At 47.7% G+C, this 15774-nt stretch overlaps 1 protein-coding gene across 3 annotated transcripts in view; it reads right to left on the bottom strand.

Annotated features, from left to right (window-relative positions):
• The window catches only part of MAPKAP1 (MAPK associated protein 1), a 92576-nt gene that overhangs the window by 24752 nt on the left and 52050 nt on the right, over nucleotides 1-15774 (bottom strand). The window lies entirely within an intron of this gene.

Below are 15774 nucleotides of genomic sequence, written 5' to 3'. Positions count from 1 at the left end.
GCCACGAAAACATGGAGAACAGTGTGCAAGAAAACTACACATTCCAGACACCTTCAGCTTCTTGACAACGCTGCCTGACACACTCCAGCCCGGCGTTCCCGTCCGATCCCTGCCCTGGCTGTGTTACCCGCCCTGCCCATACTGCCAACAGGTACACCTGCCGTGGCAGACACCTGCTTTGACCTCGGTGTGCGCCCATGTTGCGTTGTTTGTGCATCTTTCCCAATGTGACGAGTTTGCTCCCCTTTGCTCTGCTCTCTCCTTGGCCCTTTATCAACTGAAGGCTGCTCTGAATGTTACACCGGCCACCATCTGTCCCAGCTCAGTGCAGTCTGGCCCCCAGCCCCGGCCAGCCCGGACGGGAGGTGCCCACGCACCCGAGCCCATCGCCCATCCAGGGATTAAAGCCCGCTGCTCGAGCGGCTGGAGGGGCGCAGCCACTGCAGGCGTGGAGAGCCAGGGAGAGCCCAGCTGCACAAGGGAGGCTGTTGCAGCCTTGGCGGTGTCTGCACCGAGAAATACCTGGGGAGGAATGCAGCCCTTCTGCTATGAACTGAACCTTGTCACAAGAACCAGCTCCATGACACGTGATGGGGCTGGTTCTACCTCTGCATTTCTCTAAAGGCTGTGCTTCCAAAGCGTGGGGTAAGGATTTTCTTCCACGTCGGCAGTGATCAGCTCTGCTTTCCAGGCTTGAGACCACGTGCCGGGTGGAGCTGGGGATTGCTCAGCAGCTCAACAGCTGCAAGGAGCAGAAAGGGTCATCGAGAGATGGATTTTGTCTTTTACCAGAGATCTGCACTCTGTTAACATTGAACCGCACCAAAGATAACTATGTTCTAATGCTGTTGCTTCAAATGGATTATTTTAGTTTACATTGCATTTAGCCGTAGAGCTTCAAGATTCAGGTGCCAGCTTCCTTATTCCCAAACCAAATCACCAAAGCAAAGATGATGCTTCTTAAAAAACTGTTTTACAACTACAGAAAAACATTGAAAAAATGTTTTTACAAAAATTAGGCCGCTTTAAATAGAATCTAGTGGATCGGATCCTTAAACTACACACCTCAACGGGGGACAAACGAGAACACAGTAATGCAATTGCAGGTGAAACCCTAAGTCAGCTCCAGACTGGCTGTTGGGAGGGGACCTGCAGGGGTGACAGGGGACACCTGGGAAAGCCAGGCTCCATGGGGACCCTGGACAGAAGAACAGCCGCTTCCAAAGGCAGAAGCTGTGGAAGCAGAGGTGCTTCCATCACTGCACCCGGAGCTGAAGTGTACACAAACTTCTCTGCTGCATGACTTCTGTATAATCTGGTAAAACAATGCTAAACAGACTCCTCAAAACACAGCACCTCTAACCAGACCTTAGTGTAACAAAGTAACTCAAACCTAAATAACGAACTCTATTCCCTCTTTATCAGAACTTAAAATATTTTGGAACGTTTCCGGACTGTGAATCATGATAGTGCACGATGAAATATTTAAAACATATAAAAGAATCCAGTCTTTCACCCTCAGAAGCCGTGCCTGAGAAATGGAACTTGGTAGCCAATTAATTTTAAATTTACTACAGCAGAATTTCGATTACGGCGTCTCATTTCATTTCCCCAGAAGCCACGTGAAGTGCTCACCAGAAGGCCCAAGTGCGTTCTGCTCCCAAAATGGAAAATTATTGTTCTGGAAAAGGGAGCCCCTTATTCCCGGGGACTCAGAGCGGACACAGAGCTGTGCCGTCTGCAGCCGCTCCCTCCCTGCCCAGCGCAGCTGGCAACTGAGCATGTAGCTGGTCAAAGCATTTACCGAACAAACCAAGAAAAAGCAGAGACATCTCACGTGAGCACCACCAACAGAAAGGTAAATATAGCCAGCACCATCGTTTCTTCTCTCCCAGCTACTGGAGATGTGATTAAAAATTTAAAATAAATTCAATAATCAGAGGCCTGGCTTGTTAGGCAGAAGCAAAATATACCAGATTGAAACAAATATCGAAGTCATAAATCAATTTATATTTGAAAACTGGGGAAAGCTTAAAACCAGCAGCAGTGACAGCAAACTCTGCTCACTCTGCCTATTTTAGGAAGCGCCTTCCAGGTGTTCCCAAACCACATCGAAATGCTGGATGGTACCGAGCGATGACAAAGCCAGCACGACTGTCGGTTCCCATCCTAACGCCTGTGTTCTTGGTACCTGCTACCAAACCGTAGCTCCGAGTGCTCCTGCTGCAGACGGAGCTACTCGCCCCAGCAGAGCCACAGCCCTCCATTCCCAGAACTGGGATGTGCTGGTGCCAGCGTCCACCACTGCGTCCCGGCTCCCTGGTTCTTCAGTACAGCCTCTCCCACCCCAAAAACATTTAAAATCAGAGCTGAGGAAGCAAAATCAGTCCCTCCTGGAACTGTTACAGGTTGGAGAGGTGTCCCTGCGCACTCAGCCCCTGCTCAGCCCCAGCCTCGCCTCCCTCCGTTGCTGCCCTCTCAGGCGGATGCACCCAGAACGTGTCTGATGAGCCAGGCAGATGAGTTCCATAAAAATACACTTCTAAGGACTGTATCTTCACCCATCCCACAAAATCATTCCTATTTGTGCATTTTTCTTTCACTGGCTCAGCGCTACGCAGAAGCTGCTGCAGGGGAGCAGCATGGGACCAGCACAGGACCATGTGTCCCCCAGCACAGGGATGGACTCACCCTGTGCCTCTGAGACAGTGCGATGGGGCAAAAGGAGAGACATCAATGCTACTAAAGCCTTAAAACTCACAAGCACACGACAACGAAGGGGCAAGGTTAAACACAGCAGCTCAGCAGCGGTTCACCCTCCCTCTGTGCAGATCCGATTCCACCAGCTGGATCCACTCAAAAGAACATCACCCATCTCAGAAACCAGCCCCACACTGCTGAACAAGCTTCCCGCCACCCTGCGGAGAAGCATCGGTGATCAGAACCTTCAACACGGCCTTGCCGATGGCTAAGAATGAATTTTTTCTGGAGCATCTCAAGAATTCAGAGATCAAGTAAACTGTTCTGTCCAGTTTGTGTCAAGACTGTGTTAACTGCCTGCTAATAAAGCAATGCAAGAGCTACAGACCAGAAACTGAGGTCACATTCCCTATTAATGTCTTTAAAACAGAAAATACCAAGAAATTAATAAAAAAGCGTAAATGGATTTGTAGAAAATATCTACTCTTAAATAATATATTTTAAATGTCCGTACATATTTACTTGACCTCTGCTTCATAACAGATGAAAAGTGTTAGGCTGATCCTGTGGGGCAGTTTTACTACCAGACTTCTCTCTGAAGTTCAAATGATGTCATTGCGGTAGAAACACTGGGTAATTTAACGGTCTCCTAACAAAACCGGCTCTGGGAATTCCAGCAGAATTTCAAGTGGTAAGGCCAAAGCTGGATTTTATGGATTGCTGTAATCTGATGCAAATGCTCCACACAGTTGTAAAATAAACCTTTAAAATCCTGGCGCAGAGCAGTCCTGGCCCGCGACCCAGACAGAGCCTCCCCACTGATGGTCTGGACCGTGGCTTGGGCACGTCCTGGACCCTCCCCACTGATGGTAGTGACTACGGCTTCGGCACATCCCAGAGCTCCCCCGCCAACAGCCCAGACCGTGGCTTGGGCACATCCCACTCCCCACGGCATCGGGCTGGGGCTGCAGCCCACGGGTGTCGTGTTCCACCAGTCGGGAGCAAGTATGCCAAGACGGAAAGTACCAGGGCAAAACTCCCTGATGACAAAGCCAACGCGTAAGAACCTCTACTCTAGCTCCATAGTTTTGTCACAAATACTTGGAGAGAGAGAAACCGTTAAAGCAAGCAGGGCTGGAGAAAGAAGTATCCATGTGTCTGGAGTGGAAAGAGAGAACGGAGGCAGGAGCCTGAAACGAGCCACAAAATGGTGAAAGAGCAGTGGCTCCACCTCCAAGCAAACTCTTCTTGTTCAAAAACTAGCAGAGATTTGTCCAGGGCCCCCAGGAGGGCAGGAGAGCCGGGCCCCTTTTCCACCAGATCTGGTACCCTGAGGTGTTGGCTCTTCTCCACCCCTCACCACACTGTTGGCAAAGTGTCCAGCATGCAGGGGTGGGCACCTAAACCACACACTGCAAACGCTGCCAGCAACAGTTGTTATTCGCTTCTAGGCTTGTTCTGGGGGACTGGTAGCCCAGCAGCTGTGGAGGAACGGGGCTGACGGACAGAGCTGCCCATTCCCAGGGCCATGTTCCGCATCCCTGGAGCTGGGTGCTCGCACGCCTCGCCTACAGAGCTGATCGCATCCCTTCCACTGCAATCCCTGCGTAACCACCCACAGCATGTTTCTACCTACTGATATCCTTTGTACTTCTTAGTTCAAGGTACCTCTTTGAACAGAGGAAGGTTTATCAGGAACTAAACCAAACAAGGAAACACCACCTGATGCCACAGCTTCCCCACCACACAGTGCGAAGGTGTCCCAGGCAGAATGCCACCACGTAATCAAATTAAGTAGCTCTCTTACAAAAGGCGAATGGCCACCCAAGTAACAGCAAACCAATTCTGTTGCCATTTAAACCGCAAAGCCTTCAGAATAGGGTTTTGAAAGCACGACCCATCAGTTCTAATTTTTAAGACTTATCCTTTCAGTCAAGACCAGAAAAAGGCCCATTCCAACTTTTATCTTCCCTACAAAGTGCTGTTATCTTGGGCTGATGTCAGGAGCTCTATCTCTCTTTCTGCTGACAAGCAGAGACGAGAGAGATAAGATTGGGAACGAATCTCACTTCTCTGAGTAAATAAATAATCAATACTCATCTAAATGTAAATGAGAAAGTATCCCCCTCTGATAACAGGGCTCTTATCAAACAGCCAATTTTCTACAGACATTTGGCCTCAACCAAATCACCATCATTCAGCCCCAGTCTAATGGCTAAAAATCGTAACTAAATTGAACCGATCACCAGAGATCAACTAAGTTCAGCCATGGCTACTACAGGTTCAAATGTTTGGAATGCAATTTTTCCCCCATTAACTTTCAATAGCAACGGAGAACAGCGGTCAGGGGTGGAATCTCCACAATAAACAAACACTAACACTTGAAAAGAGAACGGGGCCTTAAACAACACCACAAACAAACCCAGCTCCAGCTCCAGACTTGTTAGTAGGATAAAGTTAGGACCATAGATAGACTTACCTCAATGTTTTATGTTTGTGGACTTGTCAAAATTAAACTAAAAAGACCATATTGAACAAAAACCTCAAATGCTTTAAAACCGAACCTATGTTTTACAGTGTTAGTTTCTACAGCAAAACACAGCTCTAGGTCCTGCTCAGCCCTATTGTCACCGCCCTCCCAAGAGCTCCTGCAAGCCTCACAGCAGCCCTAGCTCCAGCCATGCCCTTTGTCAGCTCCTCCTGCTCCCTTTCTGGTCCCTGCATTTGCTCAAAACACTTTTGAATTTCCGATTTCCCTAACACTGACCTCCAGAATTCAGTGTGTGTGAGAACAAGAATTGCCTTTAGTTTCACAAATCCCTGAAAGCCCAGGGCTTTTGGGGCAGCAGTCACTACCGGCTGTGAAACCCCTCCCATTCACCATCTCTACCACGGGCACTTCAGAGCCGCCTCTCGCACCAGCTCGTGTCTTCTCCAAACTGGAAAAGATCGTCTCTCCTTAGCACCATCTCCTCCTTTCACGTCTGATCTGTTCTTGCACTCATCCATTTCTGTGTCTTTTTACTTCTATATTATCCTTTGTAGATGAAATATAACAACTAAGACACAGACACACCACGACTGTCTGGCACAGTATTGCTTTCTGGTTTGCTCCCTACTCCTTCTCTGGTCTCCGATGTCTGTTTGTCCAAAGCGCTGAGCTGAAGCATTCCAAGAACGACCCACGGTGACTTCAGGACACTTCCCTCACAGATGGAAGACAATTAGAGCCCATCACTGTACACATATCCTTACGGTTGCTTTTCACGTTGTATATTATCTGCACTCATTGACACCGAGTTCTCCCGCCCATTTCGTTGTCGTGTCACGCAGCGTTGTGGGATACCTCTGCAGCGCTTCACAGACAGCTTTTATTTGCACTATTGTTACCTCTCTTGTATCAACAGCCCATTTTGTCACATCAGCATTCACATCCTTTTCCCTGTCCCACATTAACAGAACAAGGCAGGTTCTACCGGTTCCACTGGAGCTCCACCAGTAACCTAGTTACTAATAATGGAGGGCCATTATTCCCGTTCTTTGTTTCCTGTCTTTTAATCAATTATTAATCCACGTGAGGATCCTCCTTGTCATCCTGTGACAGCTTAATTGCTTTATGAGCCTTCGTCAAGTATTTTTTGAAATCTAAGCATGCTGTATAAAACCCATCACCCTCACTCACGGTCTCGGACCTCCTCGCAGGCAGTGGTTTCTGAGGCACAACCTGCCTGGCCAAAGCCATGCCCGCTTTCTCCTCAGTACACTGCATTTGTCTGCACGCCGTGCGGCACCCCTCCGTCCCACCCCACCAGTCCCGCACACGGGGCTGCGCTCGCATGAGCACCAGCATCACTGCACGGGGCTGAGCAGCGCCGGCACGGTGACGGAGGACCAGTCACACCGACTCGCGCTAACTGGGAAGAAAACACAGGAGCACACACGCTGCCACAGCACCGCCGGGCACACAGGGCCTCCAGCGCTCCTGCGCGTACGGCTGCAATTCCAAAATAACACAGGAAAAATCAGAAGCATAAATAGCGTCAGGCAGTCGGCACTGCTCAGCGGAGGCAGCAGACACCCGGCAGACAGCGCGTAACCGAAGTGAACAAGAGCTATGGCTCAGGCTCTGCCTGCATCACGGAATTAAGGCAGGAAAGTAGTCAAAGGAAAACAGTTGATAAACATTTAATGTTGATGTCTGTGGTACCTTCCTATTTCAGGTTTCTCCTTTCACAGCTGCCCTGCTCCAACCCTAGGCTCTGGAACTGCGATCTCTTTTGAGCTTCAACTATATTTATATTTACTTTTTTGTTATCACTTTTTTATTATTGCTATAGAAAATATTTGTTGGAAATATGGTGCAGCTATCACAAGGTCATAAGAAAGAGGAAGTTTATGTATTTCTATCATTTCAAAAAGTCTGTCAGAAAGTATCAGCCGTGCTAAGTGTAAGACTACTGGATTCCAGCTTTCCCTCTGCCAGCACATGGGCGGCATATGGGAGAATTAAAATAGCTCAGTGTGGGTGCTCGGTGGGTGCTGGCGGGGAGCACGCGAAGCGTGGCATCGCAGGGCCTGCCGGGAGGTGCCCCCGGCAGAGCAGCTCTCCCCTCGCCGGACACCAACCCCGCGCCAGCAGAGCGTGGGGCAAGGAGGCCAAACAAAAGAGTCTGAAGGAGGAGAGGGATCAATGCACTGCAGAAAGTGCGGAACGGGGAGCAGAGAGGTCCCAGGCCTCCTGCGGTGGGGTTTGGCTCAGAGCATGCCAGAAGGGGCAGGGATTCCATTGTCTGCTTGGCAATGACAATAAAACAGCAGAAAATATGTAAATAGTTTGAGAGGAAAGAGCTGTCGAGGCAGAATGTTTACATCTCGAATGCTGCTGCTCTGAGGACATCTTGAATCTGCTTATCCGAGAAAAATCCCCAAAGCCCCTCAACACCTCTGAAGCGGAATAAAGATTTGATCATTACAAATGCAAATACCGGTTAATAAACAAAGATTTAAATAGTGAAAACAAACTTTGAACGTTACGCACAAGCACGAGACTTTTTTTTCCCCAGTCCAATCTGTTTTTTCTTCACTTGCACTGTTGTGACATGACTGAATCCTACATACAGTTGTCTGCTGCTTTCCGCAGAAATACAGATGGTTTTTGTAGAAATAAACAGTCATTTATATGAAACAATTGTAAAATAGTTTATGGAAACCAGTGGTGTAATGCATTCAAATAAATGCCAGGCCAGGCTGATGGAGAGCCAAGGTGTTAAATCACACTGCTTAAGAATTCAGCTGTGGGAAACAGATAGTAAATCCAGAGTGACAGGATTTCCAGTGATGGCAAAGGTTTCTGACATCTAGTCCAGTACACAAAAACTACAGCAGTTCAAACCCATTTTACTTAACGCTGCCTTGACAGCCAGTGAAATTAAAGAATTTAGTCAAAAGCCCTTTAAAAAGAAACAAACACTTCATCTATGTATTGCTTTTTCGTAGGACAGAAACCACACAGCGTATCTAGGAGCGAAGCAGCCTTTGCGGGATATTAACAGACAGTCTTTACTTAATTGCTGCTACAGACTGTTATTCCTTTTGCATTAGTGATGTGTAGCTCTAAATAAAGCTGAAAGGAGAAAGAAATCATCATGTTTGATCTATGATGTAATGTACCCATGGCAGAAATACAATATACAATGGTTTTTTTACACCACCAATGCAAGAGACGATGCTGGGGCCACTGCCTGTGACCCAACGACAGCACCGACGTGAATGCCCTGCAATGCCAGCTCAGCTGGTTACTCGTGATACTCGTGAAGCAGACCAACGCGAGCTCTCTACCTTACAGACCAGGATTATAAAGCGAGAAGGTGCTTTCCCCTGGTTGCAGACCTATCAGTAATGGCACTGCAGCAAGGGGCAACACAACCACCCGGACAGGTGGATTTCAAGCTCCACGAGAATCGAGCAGGAGGGAGACAGTCCCGTAACGTACCCGGTCCGTCAGCAGTACCTGTGTCCATCAGAGGGGACAAGACAAAGCAAAAAGCATCATACAGACACTGAGCTGCAGAATTTAAAATGTCACGCAAATTACTGCTTTATTAGCAGTCCTGAGGAGCCAGTAAATGCATGACTTCAATACCACCAGATCTAAAATAGGCTCCCTTCAGTATTTGACTTTAATTTCAGAGGCCGGGCATGAAAAATTTTCCTCACCCATTTGGACCGACATCCAGAATCCCATCGGCCTGAACGCACGGGGCTAACGAGCTATTTCTATGCTGACAAACTACTCACAAACTTTATTCCCGATGAGCTGTTCCCCAGATACCAGAATCCTTGTCTCCCGTCACAGCGGCAGCTGCTCGGTATCAGCAGGCAGGGGAGAACGGGTTTGCTGAAAGAAATCACTGCTGCTGCAAAATGGAGCTGGAGTTTGTAGGCAGAAGGAAATCCTTTTGAGCGGCCTTTCTCACACACTCTCCAGCTCCAAGGGGCTTGCCCTGCACAGCACTGATGCTGCTGCGGAAAATCTGCTGCAGCTGGGACAACAGGGCCGTGTGGCTCCACTTACATCTTTACATCACCCACCATTGCCTCTCTGGTGGAAGGGGGGCACAAGCAGGGGAAACTCTTGACCAACGATCTACAAATGTTGATATTCTTTTAACTTAAATCCTGCTTAGTGTAAGTAAACCAGGATTTCTGACATGTTTCCAGGTAAAGCCATTCATAACCGGAAGCAGAAGACTCTGCAGGGACGCTATAATTATCCAAAACAAAGCACTGAAAGCCAAAGAAACTCAAAACTCCCACTAAGCAGAAAAGCATGCACGCAAACATAAGGAAATACAAATTAATTGGCTTTTCACTGTCACAGATGCCGAGGCTTCCATCTCCTAAGAGTTAGAGCAAACATATGCGTCGCCTACTCTAACATATTTACTTTTAAATTTAAACTCCTCAGTTGCCATCATTCAGTGACTGTAACAAACTTTAATGACAGTTTATTCTAACTGTGGTTCCCCTCTTGAAAATACTTTAATCACAAGATTTTTAATATAAATGAATATAGAGAGAGGCTATAAAAATACTCCCTCCCCCCTTTCCAGCCATTTCTTAATGTCCTGTTCCCCTGCCTACAAGGTGGGGATGAGGAACCACAGCTCTGCCAGCAGCCAGGGCATCCGAGGCCACCCCAGCCCCAGTGCTGCCGCCGCGGTGCTGGCCTGTGTCAGCAAGGAGTGGAACACACCTTTCCTGGTCTTAACATCTACAGCCTGTAAGTTCCTCCTCTCCTGCACCTTCCAACACCCCCGACAACCCCCACTGAGAACCAGGAGAGCAGGCATCATCCGAAAGATGCTTAGAATTAGCACTTTTCCCCACACTTTGTCTTCTCCTGCCCCACACAGCCACTCCTTGGAAAGCAGAGCTCCTACCCCTGCTCCGAGGAGCAGCCGGGTGCTGCGGGAACGGGGACGCCCTGCTGGAGCCAGGCCAGGTCCTGCGGCATGGCCAGAGATGGCATCCCTGGCTGGCTCAGCTCCCACAGCTCACAGCAAAGTCCCAGGGGAGCTTCTGCAGCCGCACAGCAGAGCTCGAACCCTCCGGTGAAAGGAAGACATTCACCAGGGTGGGGAATAACGAGAACATTTGTCACTGATGCCCACAACTCAAGAAGTTTAATCTGTTTAGGAACTTACAAGAGTTATTTTCTGTTCTGGGGATCACTAGGGACATGTTTAAAGGTCACGGTGTCACATTCCTTTAAAAGTCCAATTTTCAGTAATTTAGATATTCAATGGAGACGTGTCCCTGACAGGAAGCAGATCCTGTGTTGATGTCCAAGGTGTAGATTCAGGAGAGCCATTCTGCACACACAGCGGAGACCCTGGGCCCTCGTCCTAGGTACTGGATTCTCCAAAGAATCCAGAGATGTATTTGCCTTTGGAACTGAAGACGATCTGCTCCACCAAGGGGGCTAATGTGCCTTCATGAACGGCTCCTGTCCTTCCTGCAGCCACCACAGCATTCCCGCCCCAAGCCATTCTGCTCCCTCTTTCCAGCCATGGGGACTCGGAGCCGCCGTGCCCCTTCCCGGCACTCCGGGAACGACAGCTCTCCTTAGCATCTGGGGGAGGCAGGAACAAGACAAATCAGATGTGGCATCACAGCATCAGGACCACGTATTTACAAACCCAGCTGCTGAGATACTCCAGGAATGGGAAAATTGTGGGACAGGTTTAAACAAAAGCCTTCAGCGTTACAGCATCCGCGCGATTTCCCTTGGGCATGGGGGTGCTGGGCAGTAAGTGGTTTCACACATCAACGGGATCCTTGTATCGCAGTTTTTGCTTATCTCTTGTGTAAGTTTTGAATAAAAGGTGTTTATAACCAGTTCCAGAAGCACGTTTGAGATGTGAAATTTGACATTAAAAGCGATGCTGAGACCGATACGTAAGAAAGTGAATTTCAAACGAAACTCTGCTCTCTTCCCTGGCAGTCTTCCGAGCGGAAGACAAGCCTGACATTCTCGTGTTTGCAGCAGCACTCTTCATTTTCAGCTGTGTCCCCAAACCTGATAACTTAACAGCTCTGTGCGAACAAATCTGAACCACAGGACTAAGAAACCACCCCAAACCTGGTTAGTTATGGAGCGTTCTGTTTGCCACAGCTCTGCGCTGCCTGGTGACCGAGCAGACGCCTTTAACTGGCCTTTGCAGCTAGAATTCTTTTGCTCCTGTTACAGAGACTAAAAGGTAACATGGAGGCTTTTATTTTTATGTCCTATCCTTGTTTCTTGAATTTTTCCGTTTCATTATTGTTCCTCTTCCTGGGGCAGTGAGATAATGCATTTATCCAGGCACGTACAATTATTTTAGGCTATTTTTGGTCACTTTACACATTTTAAAGAATGCAAAAAGCACCAGTTGACAGCTGTTAGGGCTTGAATGTTATTGTAAAGCAGCTGTTTTCATTTATAGGAGAAGTATTAGTCCCTCTCCAAACTGAACAGAATACCAAGTTAATAACTCTCCCTCTAACCTACGGAAAATACAGGTCATGTCTGTGAGATGTTGGCAGAAGGAATTGTTTATAACAATTAAACTTGTATAGCATTTTGTTCTTAAAAGGATTGAGCATTTCTGGTTCAGGGATGTTTGCAGTTTGAAGCAGCTGTCAAATAATAATCAGTAGCATGTTCACCCTGCAAAGAATTCCTACTTAGGATCAGATGAGATTAATCAGACAAGGCTCCTCCGTTCACAAGAAATTCCACATGAAGAGTGGCTGACACGGACCAGAGGCAGGCAGGATTATTCTAATGTTTCAGCATTTCACATTGTTTAGTTTTGTCTCCCACTGCCTCTAAGAACATTTGGGTTTTATATACTGACATCAACGCTTAATTTGTTTGAAAACAAAGCCTCTGTACACATTCTCTCTGCGTTCTTATTTACTTTACATTAGTATTTATAGTCCATTCAGCCAAGCTCTGGAGGAAAAGGCAACTGGCAGCCCAGGGAATGTATTTGTTGAAGAGCAAAAGGAACGAGGCAGGTCAAAGGCGAGGAAGATAACTTCCAAGTGTATATATGGTTCCTGCACATATTTAATTTGAGAATCACGATGGCATCAATATACACAAAGTATCAAGAATAAAGTCATCATCTTTCTAATGTTCTTAAAATTGTAAGCCATGCAAACATATTTTACAGAAGACACTGAACACAGGCTTCAGTGAGGATATAAAAAGCCTGATAAGATCTCCTGCATGCCGTGGGATGCTGTCAGACCCAGGCTGGGCTGAGCTGGGGTATCTGAACATAATGGGCTCTGCATTCCAGCTTGGAAAATCTCTGCTTTCCTTGGTCTGACCGATAGCCTTCTTAAAAAGTAGGACTTAAAATTTACAGCTACCATACCCTCAACTTCTAAGCTAATGGGGTAAGCCATGAGTATTGGCAAGTCAGACCAGCAGAAACACACACCAGACTGATTGTGTGGGAGAACCAGCCAGCGATTAAGCAAATGAAGTTGTATCGACAACGGAACATTACAGCTATGGAACACGATCTGTACGACCGACAAAACCTTTTCTGCAAAGCAGAAGGGTGGGATTTTAAAAGCATGCCTAAAATCTACCCCTTTTGAAGTTAACATTAACACTCTTGGGCATTTCTAGGGAGCAGAATTATACCAGGTACTAAACCCTCCCAAATCTCACCTCCTGAAAAGGCTTTTCAAGACGACTTATTACACCTGTCCAGACTCCGGGCTGCACCGCATCTGACATGTGCACCGACAGATTCAGAAGAATGGGAAGTTCTTACACTTGTGATCCCAAGCACGAGATTCCCTTCCTGTAGATGTGCCACAGTGCAGGCAGTTTTGTGTTTAAACCATCAGCTGTTGGGAGTACTCACAACACTCGGGCATTCTCAGAGAGATCCAGACAGGCAAGCTTATACAAAGCAATCCTTAAACTTCTTATGGATGTGGGGGCTCTTGGCAGGGCCGCTACCCTTGCACCCCAGCACCGCTTGACCAGCACGACTGGACAGTGAGGTCCCGGCAGCGTGGACAGGAACGCTCAAGCCTTGCTCTCCACTCTGCTGCGGCTGCTGTGGGCAGGGAGTCACCCACCCGTGGTCTCTCCCTCTCCCATTCTGCCCTTCTGAGAAAACTCTCACATGAGAAATTCCACTGAGCCCCCTCCAGGTGGTCCATCTCTGGGCCAGACCAGCTCCTCCGGGAGCTCATTCCACAACCCGGACTGCTTTATTTCCAGCTCTCATGTAAAATATGCATGTGCAATGCACGCTGCTGAGCATGCAATAGGTTAAACAAATTGATGATAAAGTACTCTACTTTGTTATTTTTCATTACCATAAGAAAACATCAATTACATTTTCTGTTTTATGAGTGTACACAAGGGAATCCATTACCATAACAGAGAGGTTATGTGACTGGTTTTGCTGCTTCTCCTCTAAGCAAAAAAGAGCAGTTTGTTTTTAAAGACAATGCGCCCAGCCCAGAGAAAAAGAAGGCTCACCAGCCTATCTGCAGAGCCAGTTCCTATCCTGTTTTATCCAGCCTCACTCCAACTAATTAAACATCCACGTCAACAGTTTTCCCTGCAGATTTATCTTCTCCAGTATGCAGCTCTGACTGGTCAGCACAGGCTTCTCCCTACCTTGCAGCCATTCCCAGGTACTTCCTTCCGTTGGTTATTTGGGCACGTGGCAAGAGGACACAGAATTCCCATTATCCCCCTGCTGCTGCCTGTTGTGGGATGAGTCACTGGGCTCCCACAGGGCTGCTTCCATACAGCCATGTCCTCGAAGGACTGACTCAGGGGCCACGGTTCTCATGGCTACTACGCACACCAGTTGTTTCACCCCTGCCTCCCCTCCGATTGACTCAAAAATTGATATTTAAAAATGGTCAAGAGTTCACACATCCAAGGGAAAAGCCTTGTGCCACTGGGAATGGAAAACTGCAAGGAATGTGAAACAGATTGAAGAGTTCGCCACAGTTCTACCTAACATAATACCCAAATGGAGCTCAGCGCAATCAGAACTTTGCTTCCATGGTTTTCACGTCACCTTCTATGAAACAAAGGTTGGACTCCTATCTCCTTCTACTGATCTGCACCTTTCTACAACAAATAATCTTTGGTTTTAAGTGAAATTGCAGTTAAGAGCCTTTATTCAGCTTTAGTCTTTTCAGTAGAAGGGATTTTGAAACAAACACACTGAGGTTTTCCCAGGCGTAGCTCACACTACAGCTACGCGAACGCCAGCGCACATGCCGGAACAGAACGGGCAGAACCACGGGCTCGGGCAACCCTTTGTCAAGAGGAACGTCCTGTGTCCTCACCAGCCCCGTGCTCCCGGGCAAGAGCAAGGGCCAGCAGCTGCACTTCTAAACAACAGTCACGTGGGTCTTCAGGAACTTGTGACTCAACTGCTGCTTGAAAAACCTGCTTGTGAGCTGCAGACCAGAGGCTGAATGAAATAACTAGAGACAACTAGTCCAGTATTCCTAGCCCCGGTGATGCTGGAACACCCTTCCCAGCTACACAATGACTCTGCCGGTTCTGCCTGCCACAGAGCAGCCAGCCCCGGCATGCATTTTCCACCAAACACAGCAGCAATTAGAAAATAGTCATGTCAGTCAGTGGTGAAGAGGTCGGAAAGCAATTTCTTATACGAGAGCTTGAAAACAGCGTGAGCTGTAAGCACTGTAAACTCATTTGCCCAGTGAAGTCTGGTCTGGAGGACGTGCAGCAAAGCTCACAGGTGTTTCAGTTTCACTAAACTACTACAAATGCTTTAAATAAACACATTAGATCTATTTTTGTTGATACTTTTCAAAAACCATAACAATCAGCTTAAAGGGAAACCCTGCTGAATAAGAAGAAATGCTTTTCCTAAATTATGGCTTATCTTTTATTCAGGACTCTGACATCCCTATCCACTGCTTAATGATGACTTGAACTGAGTGGCGCAGGACCATGCTGCGCTAATGGTCTGATCGTACATTCCATTTATCCATGCATCTCCCAGGGAAAGCCACAGGCACATCCACTCCCAGTAGGAAGAATCTGGTGGCATATGAGGAACGATGACAAACCCTTTCCCCGCTCTCGCTCTGGTCTATCCCTGCCCAATGCGGTGCCGTCCCAAGCGTTAACGCCCTGTAGCCCATGCAGCACCTCCACGCGGCTCGGTTGGCGCAACCAGGGCTGGGGAAGGCTGATTCCTGATCCAGAGGCAGCGCAAACACAAGAAACCCTCTGAGCAGGCAGCTGCCATTTCTGATGTTTTGGAGATGACGGCAAAGCCCTCCGATTCTCTCACCCTCAAAGCCTGCTGACTGGTGAACCACCAGTTTGGACAAGGGAAGTGACTGGTAATAACGGGAGTTTTGGATAAGGGAAGATAATTGCAATTAAAAAGTTTAATTTGTGGTTTACCAATGTACTACCCGAATATTGAATCTGAGAAGCCCCTTCACCCAGGCGACAGCACCATACGCTGATCTGACACTATGAGTGCTCACCAA

This window comes from Cuculus canorus, chromosome 19 (assembly GCF_017976375.1).
Source record: "Cuculus canorus isolate bCucCan1 chromosome 19, bCucCan1.pri, whole genome shotgun sequence".
In the NCBI taxonomy this organism is placed as follows: domain Eukaryota; kingdom Metazoa; phylum Chordata; class Aves; order Cuculiformes; family Cuculidae; genus Cuculus; species Cuculus canorus.
Note: the sequence above shows the minus strand (reverse complement) of the source record. Positions and strands in the feature narration are given on the sequence as shown.